This window comes from Rhamphochromis sp. 'chilingali' (assembly GCF_963969265.1).
Source record: "Rhamphochromis sp. 'chilingali' genome assembly, chromosome: 1".
NCBI lineage: Eukaryota > Metazoa > Chordata > Actinopteri > Cichliformes > Cichlidae > Rhamphochromis > Rhamphochromis sp. 'chilingali'.
This window is the reverse complement of record NC_137929.1, coordinates 7177989-7186383: the sequence shown is the minus strand read 5'-3', so window position 1 is coordinate 7186383 and position 8395 is coordinate 7177989.

Genomic DNA, 8395 nt, shown 5'->3' with positions numbered 1-8395 from the left:
AAGTTTTGCTCGTCTTAAAAAAGCATTACAATAATGGGCATTACCAATGCAAACTGAATGATACAGAAGATGAAAGAAGAGACTTTGATCAGTTAATAAAGCTCATGATCTTGATTCATTGTGGCTGCTACACAGATACTTCTGGGTCACTTCTCTCAGTTAGGAACTTTCCTCACCAAACTGACTGTTGGACCACACCCCTGGTTTCATGAGAAATTGTTTCAGCCATGATTTCTCTTCCTGTATTTCAGAGTAAAGACTGAAGTGACAAATGGAAGCATGTTTAAAAAACACAATGTGAGAGAGACGTTGAGGTCCTTAGAAGTTACCCTGGGTTTTTCTGTCACCCTGCTAGATGTTACACACCTTGTTATTGGACTGATTTCTACTGCTGGACTACTCCTGCGGAGAGTAACAATACTCTTACTAATTAGCTCCCTTTCACACCGTTGGGGATATTTATTTTTGTGTTTGCAGCGCTGTGAGCCAGAACAGCGAGAGAAAAATCTGCAACAGCGACGAGCTGTTGCAGATGTGCTACGCTGAATTAGAGGATATCTTTGCTCTGGATTTCTATTTCTACTTTTTCATTTCTATATGATTCTTCTTGCATCTAAACAAAGATGATTCAATTTGCTAAATGTTGATGGCTCTTCGTGCTCAGGTGTAAATGAGACGTAATATTTGCTCTTGGTTTGGTTCTCCTGTACAGAACCTTGCAGTACAACAGAAACCTAAAAACATTATTTGTAGTTGTTATTCTTAGTTGTTCTGCTGCCTAAATACCACAGGGTCTAAATTGGTGAGCGTGTTTGCCACTATATTTGCCCTGGATGTAGATGCAGAAACTCTTGCTCTGTATTTGAGAGAGAAACTTAAAAGAGATGTGACCTGTAAAAAATTGCTAGTAAACGTAGCAGGTTCAGCTCTTTCAAGGTTACTGCTGAATGTAATGATGTGGGTGAAATGTACAATCCTGAACTCTGGCCTGAAGGGGCTCTGGTCCGGCGTTTTTATGAACCTCGTAAGCCCTGGTGCCAAGCTCAGTGGATCCAGCAGGGGAGATAACTGCGCCTTCTGGTACCAACGTATCAACATGAAGATGTCTATTAGGATATTATCTTACAACTGTCGTGGTCTACGTTTGGGACAGAGTGCAGGGGACAAAGCTCGACGGATTGTTGTGGACAGTCTCCTTGCAGAATGTGACATTTTATGCTTGCAGGAGACATGGTTGTCCAAACAGGACCTGGGAAAACTTAACTGTCTAAATGCAAGTTTTTTGGGAGTGGGGGAATCAACAACTGATCTCAGCACAGCTATAGTCAGAGGCAGAATACCTGGAGGGGTTGCTGTGCTTTGGGACAAAAAAATAGACCCTGTGATAAAGCCCATTAGACTGGATGTAGACTGGTGTATTGGTATACAATATACACAGAACAATAGTAGTTTTATCATTCTTAATATTTATTCTCCCTATGAATCTTGTCAAAATGAGCAAGAATACCTCAGTAGGCTGGCTTTTATTAATGCATTTATTCAAGACAACGATACTTACAGCATATATGTTTTGGGTGATTTTAATGCTGATCTCACAGACAGCAGTTCTCAGTTTGCTAACCACTTAACTCACTTCTGTCAAGTTAATAATCTTATCCTGTCTACCAAAGTGTTACTGCCTGCAGACAGCTATACATACATAAGTGAAGCCTGGCATAGTACATCATGGCTGGACCACTGTATCTGTACAGCTGGACATGCAGCTTTAGCAAACATGACTATCAGGTATGAGGTAACCGTGTCAGATCATATACCTTTTGGTTTTACTGTGAATGTGGAACAAATGCCAGCAACAACTGGAAACAATATTGCTACCAGTGTAAAATTAGACTGGTCAGCTTGTAGTGAAGATGATTTCTTAGCTTATCATAGTAACACCGATATACATCTGAACAACATTTCTTTGCCCAAAGAAGCTATTTTGTGCAAGGATGTCAACTGTAAGAATGCTGTGCATAAACATTTACTCTGCTCCATGTATGATGATATAGTGACTGCTCTGCATGAAAGTGGTACACTGCTTGATAAACAATATAAGCATAAGGAACCTAACATCAGACCTGGCTGGAAAGAACATGTATCCATGTACCATGATGAAGCTCGCATAGCTTATAAATGTTGGGCCATGGCTGGAAGACCTAAACAAGGCCCAGAATTTGAACAGAAAAAATGTGCGAATGCCAGATATAAGTACGCTGTTCGCTTTATAACTAAAAATGAGCAAATGCTGAGAGCAGATTCTTTGGAAAATGCTGTGTAATAATATGGCAGATTTTTGGAAAGAGGTGAAAGCTCTTAATAACTGTAAACCATCTCTACCATCAACTGTTGAAGGTGTTTCTGGGGCAGATAACATTGCAGCGTCATGGAGACAGCATTACAGTGCGTTGTTTAACTGTATAAAAAGTGATCCATATGAGGACAATCTTGACATGAGTAATGACACAATAAGTGTAAGGACACGTGAAGTATATGAAGCCATTCATAGGTTGTCTGATAATAAATCCTCTGGTTTGGATCACATCACTGCAGAACATTTAAAACATGCTAGTTTAAGGCTAGCTCCTCTTTTAGCGCTCTGTTTTACTGGGTTTATGATTCATGGCATATTACCAGACTCAATGCTGTGTATTTTACTGGTACCAGTTATGAAAGACAAAGCTGCAAAAGTGAGCTGTTTGGATAATTACAGGCCGATTGCACTAGCCAGTATTTTATCTAAGGTGTTAGAAAGAATCTTGTTTGATAGAGTTAGTGTGTTCATCTCTTCTCTGGATAATCAGTTTGGCTTCAAACCAAAGCACGAAGCTGACATGTGCATATATGCACTCAAGGAAATAGTCATGTGTTTCATTGATGCCTCTCAGGCTTTTGATCGAGTGAACCACAGAAAACTTTTTGATAAAATGAAGAGACGCGGAGTTCCTCAATACATGGTGAGGATTCTCTCTTACTGGTACGCTCATCAGAACATGCAGGTTAAATGGGGAAGCAGTATTTCTGCCCCCTTTGGTGTCAGCAATGGTGTCAGACAGGGTGGGATTTTGTCTCCAATTTTATTTAATTTATATGTTGATGATCTGTCCATACAGCTGAGAGCCTGTAACACTGGGTGTATATTAGGTAAAGCACTGATAAATCATCTCATGTATGCAGATGACCTGGTTGTTTTTAGTCCAAGCAGTGCTGGGTTACAGGATCTTCTTAATGTCTGTACTGAATATGGTGTGCAATATGACATTGAGTACAATGCTGCTAAAAGTGCTGTTTTGATATGTAGAACCAAGCAGGATAAGCAGCTAAATTTCCCTTTGTTTAAACTGGCACAAAAAACTGTTGAAGTTCATAAAAAGGTGAAATACCTCGGTCACTTTATTACTGAGCAAATGAATGATGATGATGACATATACAGACAGCGATGTAAGCTCTATGTGCAGGCAAATACTATTGCACGCAAATTCAGCTTTTGTTCACTTCCAGTTAAAGTGGCTTTGTTTAAAGCGTATTGCACACCGCTATATACTGCCCCCTTGTGGTCATCCTACAAACAATGTAGCATGCAGAAGCTGCATGTTGCATATAATGATGCGATGAGAATCCTTTGCAGGATACCTAGAAGTGGTAGTGCCAGCCAGATGTTTGTAGCTGTGGGTGTCTGGACTTTTAAAGCACTTTTAAGAAAGTTAATGTTCAATTTTAGAGAACGACTGGATGGTTCGAGTAACAGTATAATTTTAGCACTTACAGATCTGACAGTGAGTGGTTCCCGTTACTCATCCAGTCTCAGAAAGCACTTGTTAAAGTGTTTGTGTATTTATTGATTTATTTTAAGTAATTGTGTTTTATGTACACTCAAAAAAATAACTCTTTAAATGAACATAAAAAAATCATGGAAAGAATTTCCAAGTGATTAAATTGCTTTATTTTAGCATTATGCAATTCTGTTACTCCAACTTATTGCACTCAAGTTGGACCAACTTAATTAAAGATTGATGAATCAACGTATTTACTGCATTTTGATCCAATATATTTTAATAGTGTTGATCCAACTTAAAGAGTTTTGTTCCAACTCAATTCAGTAGGTTTTCTCCAACTAATTTACTAAATTTGGTCCCAGCTTAAGTTAATTGAGTTGAACTAACTCATACAAATTAAGTTATTCCAACACAAGTCTTTAATGTTAATAGAAAGCAATTTAATCACGTGGAAATTCTTTCCATGATTATTTTAAGTTAATTTAAAGAGTAATTTTTTGGAGCATTTAACAAAGTCTAGAGTCTGATTAACATACATTTCACTATTACATCTAAAAGGTAAATAAAAATTTGTCATACACATCTTTTTGTTTTCTCCAATTTATTGAATTTATAGCAAATTTCACATAATGTATAAAGAATACATGAAATGCAAGTGCAAGTTACATAACAGAAAAAAAGTAGTGGACAAAGCGGAAATTTAACCTGTTAAAACAATTTTTTTTAACAACAATGAATGGCTGAATCAGGTGATTTTCTGATGACCAATACAACTACTTTGAAGGTCAACAGATGCACTTTCAAAAAAGAAAGAGCAAAAATTTTGTGTTTATTCAAAATCAATACAAAATGCCTGGTATCATCTATCTGCAATTATTTTAGGTTCATGGTCCAGGTACATGGTGTAGCTGATGTAATGGGAACATTTCTCAACGAGAAAATAGTGTTTTGAGAACCTGTACTTTGTGTGCTGTTGAATTGTTTGTGTGCATCTAATTCCATAAGAATCTTCTGCAGGACCTCAAAGGTGTACCTGAGTTCCAGAGGGTAGCTCAGGTTCAGTGAATAGACCAGACCAAGCAACATTGTCACTGCAAAAACTACATTGCCCAACTCACCCATCACTTCCACCCCCTCTAGAACAATCATAACATCCTGAGGGTCATCGCCAGGCTCCGCACCCTCTGATCGAAAGACACAGATTCCAAAGACTGTCTCTGCTATGGCAGTGGCGATGCTTTTTATCAACTTCCTGTGACAATAAAACAAACAAAAAAAAAAGATAATGATTTCTCACTAATGTCCATTGCAAACAGTTTTAAAAGTACATATCTGTTTTACATTAATGTAAAATACCTAAAAGCTTTATTCATTCAAGCTTTATAATAATGTAAATCTAATCACAAATGACTGCCCGATATTTTTCCTGACTCAAGAGAAGTTCATTCAATACCTCAACAATGTCCTGTCTTTCAAAATCTTGAGTTGTGACAGGGGTGACTGTGGCACAGGAGGTAGAGCAAGTTGTCTACTGGTTTAATCCCTGGCTTCTCTAATCTGAAACTAAAACTATCAATGGGTAACATACTGAACCCCAAGTTGCTCCTGATACATCCATTGAAGTGTAAATGTTACATAAAAATCTTGTATGAATGTGTGTATGAATGAGGTTATTATAATGATATTATAATAAGGTTAGTATAAAACACTCAAGAATAGTGCGTGTAGTACCCAGTGAGAAACATAAAGCTCTTACTTTTCCTATTTTAAAAGGTATTTTTTACAGCCACCGGTAATTTACAGGAAAACCCCATCCCCTGAAACTTTTTGTATGTAGTTCAACATGTCCTTAGTTAAGGATACAGGCAAGTTAACATACCAGGTAATCCTTCACCAGCTTCTCAGGATCTTCATTCAGGTACACGCAAAGACCTTTGGTGATGTATTCTCTTCTGATTTCAACAGCATCAGTCTTTATACACAGAGGGGGGAAAAAACAAATATATACGGAAATCCATCTCAATGACCTAGCAGTGGGATTAAAGAACTTTTAGTTGAATTACCAGGAATTTGTGAGAAATAGAGAGGCTATTGTTTTACAGTCTTAATCTTTTCAAATAGTATTTATGCATTTTAGACAAGTCTGTCATTTTAATATTGTTTTTTACTTTGTGTATTAATTTAATCATGCCATACCCCCAATTCAAGAAAGTTTAGATGATGTGTACATAAAATCAGAATGCAATGTTTTCTTGGTCTCAAAACTATATGTCACTTACAAATGAATATATTAGATTTTTAACATGGGAATGTGATAATTTTTAAGAAAAATATTAGCTCACCTTGAATTTGATGAACTGGACTGCCAGCTCTCCAGACCTTTCACCACCTGATAAGATTAAACATTTATTATCTTTACAGGAGGGAACTGGAAGTCTCCAAGTATGGGCTCAAAATGTGGTCATAAATATTTTGTACTTGTAAATCTGTTTTGTACTTGTAAAAAAGATTTGTATGTGTAAAAAAAAATTGTGCGTGCCTAAAAAAGATTTGTATGTGTAAAAAAAATTTGTGCATGCGTAAAAAAGATTTGTGTGTAAAAAAAGATTTGTGCGTGCGTAAAAAAGATTTGTATGCGTAAAAAAGATTTGTGCGTGTGTAAAAAAGATTTGTGTGTGGACTTAGCCCAAAAAAACCCCTGCAAGTTACAAATACGAATTTTGACCCTATTTTTCTTCCTTTAAGCTGATTGGTCAATGTCATGTCAATCACAAGCACTTTTTTGAACTGCAGGTCCTTGAAGGGTAATCTCTATATAAATATCCGATAGCAGTTAGGTCCCCTTACTTTCAGCAGCTGTTGAAAGGATAAAGTTGTGGTATGTCAGTGGTTAGAAATACCATTATTACTTTAGGATTAGTTTAACACAACGTCAGGGCTGACCCGGGACCATTGCTGTGAGTCACAGTGCGCAGCATAAAAGTCCATTCACATGGGACGCAGGATGTGCTGCTAATGCTAATTGCTAACTAAAAGCAAAGGATCCAGAATTTGTTGCTGGCTGCTGAGCTCTGTGGGTTTTTGCAGCAGCTCTACCTGTACTAGATGCACCTGCTCCTCGTTGTTTTTATCGCTGACTTTATGTGAACTACAAGAGTTTCTGTTTTTTTTTGCTAGTTCTTCAAATGTTCAATAAAAACATGTATGCTAATTCATAACGAAGAAAGCTTTGTAATGAAGACTGTCATTTCCAAAACACTGCCCCCCCCCCACCCCCCTGCGTCCGCAGCGCTGTTGAAAAGGCTGTGGAAGTCCCTGTATTAAACACGTAGTCCTGTGACACAAAAATCATCAAACTCGGACGACCACAGACTGTTTTCCTTCGTGGTGATGAAGGAAAACGCTGGGTTGGCATGTAAAAGGGCATTTATTCCCTTCAAAGACCTGCAGTTCAAAAAAAGCGCCCCTCCGACAGCCAAACCCATCTGTTCTCTGATTGGATTGTTACATTTGTGATTGACATGACATTCACCAATCAGATGAAAGGAAGAAAAATAGGGTCAAAATTCGTAGTTGTAACTTGCAGGGTTTTTTTGGCTAAGTCCACACACAAATCTTTTTTACACACACACAAATCTTTTTTACGCATGCACAAATTTTTTTACACATACAAATCTTTTTTACAAGTACAAAACCGATTTACAAGTACAAAATATTTATGACCACATTTTGAGCCCATATCCAAGTTTATTAAGTAGAAAAATATTTAATTTCAAAAACATTAAAAAACAGGAAAACACATCTGTTCATGTTTTGTCTTTCCTCCTCAGTGTACTAAAAACACATAAATTGTTAAATAAACCACTGTCCATCAGTTGCAACTTACAAATTTCAACAACCCACACGTAAAATGTAAATTTATCACAACAGTCTCTGTGGTAGAGCCAAACTAGCTTATGTGCAGAGGTTAAGTTATAAACAATATCTATATTTTGAGTAGCTAAGTCTTTCATATTAGGCTATCATGCTAGCATGACATTGTGCTATATTCTTGCACTAACGTGTTAGCTAGCTAGAATGGCATAAACAAACAGATATTTAAAAAAACAAAACAAATGTGAATAAATAGAACTGAAAAGAATCGACAAACTAATGATACCTTTGTGCAAAAAGTATTTTCATCAAGATGGATGAAGATAGATTCACTCTTACCTTTCCAAGATGACCGCGAAGCAAACCATGTGCTTTCCTGCCTCTTGTTGTTTAGAATCTCACGTGATCTTGTGATAGCGCGAGTCTTTAAGGCAGCTAACCACACTTGTTAGATTTTATCATGTCATATCAACAAGAATAAATTTAAGAGGTGCTAAGTTGGTAAATTTCATGTAGCTCTTATATGATTTTATTACATTCACCTTAGAAACATAAATTCATTGTGTTCAAATTACATGTTAGAGTCTTGTAAATGCAATAACCACCAAATTTCACTTTTTTGAGTGTACAGCAACCTGTGGACACGCAAATGGAAAGCACTGAGAATCATACAGAAGCATAAGAGCTGTTTATTATAACGTGTGTGT